Raw genomic sequence first — 3,278 nt, 5'->3', positions numbered from 1 at the left:
ATTCGCATCGTACTGCGCCGATGAGGGCATCCAGCGCCACTACTCCGCGCCATATAGCCCGCAGCAAAACGGAGTCGTCGAGCGGCGCAACCAGACGGTTGTGGGGATGGCTCGGGCTCTCCTCAAGCAAAGAGGGATGCCGGCTGTTTTCTGGGGAGAGGCGGTGCTGACGGCCGTCTACATCCTCAACCGCTCGCCTACTAAGGCACTCGACGGCTGGACACCGTATGAGGCCTAGCATGGGCGGAAGCCGGCGGTCTCCCATTTGCGGGTCTTTGGCTGTCTTGCGTTCGCCAAGGAGCTCGGCCACATCGGCAAGCTCGACGATAGGAGCACTCCGGGAGTCTTCATCGACTACGCGGAGGGCTCAAAGGCCTACCGCATCCTCGACCCAAAGACACAACGTGTGCGCACGGCGCGAGACGTCGTGTTCAACAAAGGGTGAGGGTGGCAATGGGACAAGGCGGTGGATGACGGCTCGACACCGATGTATGATGACTTCATTGTCGAGTACGCCCACTTCAAGGAAGCCGGGGGAGCAAGCAGCTCCTCTTCGCCGGGAACGTCTACCCCGGCCCCCAAAACTACATCGATTCCGGTGCCGGCTACGCCGATGGCACCACAACCGGCGACGCCGCATACTCCAGCCCCGGCAGTCACCACTCCGGGTTCGTCTTCATCAGCACCAGCTCACGCAGAGCACAACCCGATGAAGTTCGCTTCCCCGCTCACTCACGACGAGGAGCAGGTCGACGCGTATTATGGAGGCGAACAACTGCGGTATTGCATGATGGATGATCTACTCGGCGACCAGCCGATGCCGGGACTGATGCCACATGACCTGGAGGCGCAGCTACAACTCACGTGTGAGGACGGCGAACCACGGTCCTTTGCAGAGGCCGAGAGAGATGCGGCATGGCGCGCCGCGATGCAGTTGGAGATGGATGCGGTCGAGCAAAACCGCACCTGGGAGCTCGCTGACCTCCCTCGTGGTCACCATGCAATCACCCTTAAGTGGGTGTTCAAGCTGAAGAGGGATGGAGTCGGCGCCATCATCAAGCACAAGGCCCGCCTGGTGGCCCGAGGCTTCTTGCAGTAGGAAGGAGTCGACTTCGACGACGTCTTTGCTCCTGTGGCACGGATGGAGTCCGTGTGACTTCTCCTTGCGCTGGCTGCCCAGGAGGGCTGGCGTGTCCATCACATGGATGTCAAGTCAGCATTCCTCAACGGCGACTTGAAGGAGGAAGTCTACGTGCATCAACCAGCGGGATTTGCGATTCCCGGCCAGGAGGGGAAGGTACTTCGCCCGCGCAAGGCTCTATATGGCCTACGGCAGGCACCTAGGGCGTGGAACGCCAAGCTGGACTCCATGCTAAAGAAGATGGGCTTCGAGCAAAGCCCGCGTGAGGCTGCCGTCTACCGACGGGGCAGTGGAGGAAATGCCCTGCTGGTGGGTGTCTATGTTGACGACTTGGTGATCACCGGCATCAAAGATGTAGAGGTGGCGGCGTTCAAGGAAGACATGAAGGCCACCTTCCAGATGAGTGATCTGGGCTCCTCTCCTTCTATCTAGGGATTGAGGTGCACCAGGACCACTCCGGGATCGCGCTTCGACAGTCCGCCTATGCCAAGCGCATCATTGAGCTAGCTGGGCTCACCGACTGCCACGCAGCTCTCACTCCGTTGGAGGAGAGGCTAAAACTGAGCCGCGACAGCACGACGAAGGAAGTGGATGCTACGCAGTACCGACGCCTTGTGGGGAGCCTTCGCTACCACACACGGCCGGACTTGGCATTCTCCGTCGGCTATGTCAGTCGGTTCATGGAGCGACCGACGTCGGAACACCAGCAGGCAGTGAAGAGGATCGTCCGCTACATAGCAGGGACCCTCGACCACGGCCTCCACTACCCTAGGTGTCCGGGGGCGGCACACTTCGTCGGGTACAACGACAGCGACCACGCCGGCGACATCGACACCAACAAGAGCACGAGCGGGATCCTCTTCTTCCTCGGCAAGTGTCTCGTGAGCTGGCAATCAATCAAGCAGCAGGTGGTGGCCCTGTCCAGCTGTGAGGCTGAGTACATAGCGGCCTCCACCGCCTGCACTCAGGCGCTCTGGCTCGCTCGACTGCTTGGTGATCTTCTCGTTCAAGACACCAGAACGGTGCAGCTCCTGGTGGACAGCAAGTCCGCCCTAGCCCTGGCAAAGAACCACGTGTTCCACGAACGGAGCAAGCACATCCGACTGAGGTATCACTTCATCCGCAGCTGTGTGGAAGAAGGGAGCATCGAGGCGAGCTACATCAACACCATGGATCAGCTTGCAGACCTGCTCATCAAGCCTCTTGGGAGGGTCAAGTTCCTCGAACTTTGCTCCAGGATTGGGATGATTCAACTCTCCCACAAGATGATGTACAAGACTTAGGGGGAGAATGATGGATAAGTCTGTGTACTAGGGTCATTGTGGGGCTGCAGCACATGGTCCTTGTGGCAGTTAGGATAGAGTTCCTGACCATCAAGGACTGTCAGTTAGGATATCATCTTAGACTGGCATCTTAGACTAGCATCTTGGACTGGCATCTTAGCAGCATCTCATCATATGCTTGGCTGGCTAGCAGCCTATAAGTATGTAACCCCAACCCCTCAGGTTGGCTATGGCATTGTGTGAGAAATAAACCAACGAAAATTGTCCCAACTCTCCTAGTGTCATCCATAATATCAATGCTCAGGTTCAAAGGTCTAACAAATTGCCCCTGTTCATTCAGTTTTGCTTGCATGATGGGAGGGGAAAAAAGCTAAAAAAGTGTTTCATTTACATTATGTATTAAATGCAGATGGCTGGCAGTAATCTTAATGAGGTCCCTGATGAGTTTCATGGTTGTGATGGTGGCCCTCCATACCGCACACAGAAAAAAACTGAAAGAGTCCCTATTTCTATTGAGGGTGTGGGCGAGTCGCCGGAATTGGGAGCTGCACCTGTCCAGGATGACAAGGTGTGAATTTTCCTGTTGCGGTATGTATGCGGGCGACTTTCGAGGGGGTTGTGGTATGTATGCGGGCGACTAGGTTGGCGGGTTAGGCGACCTATCTGCCATGGGTGGGCGAGTTTTGCTTTCTGAAGGGTCTTAGGCGACTTCCGAGGGGTGTGTGGGGTGTGTGCGGTCTACTAGGTCTGCGGGTTAGGTGACCTAGCACCCGGGTGGTGGGCGAGTTCATTTCGACCGGCTTAGGCGATTTTTCAAGGGATGTGGTGTGTGTGTGTGTAGGCGAGTAGGTTGG

The sequence above is a fragment of the Triticum dicoccoides genome, chromosome 5A (assembly GCF_002162155.2).
Source record: "Triticum dicoccoides isolate Atlit2015 ecotype Zavitan chromosome 5A, WEW_v2.0, whole genome shotgun sequence".
Lineage (NCBI taxonomy): Eukaryota > Viridiplantae > Streptophyta > Magnoliopsida > Poales > Poaceae > Triticum > Triticum dicoccoides.
The sequence above is the reverse complement of the archived record's forward strand: the minus strand, read 5'-3'. Positions refer to the sequence as shown.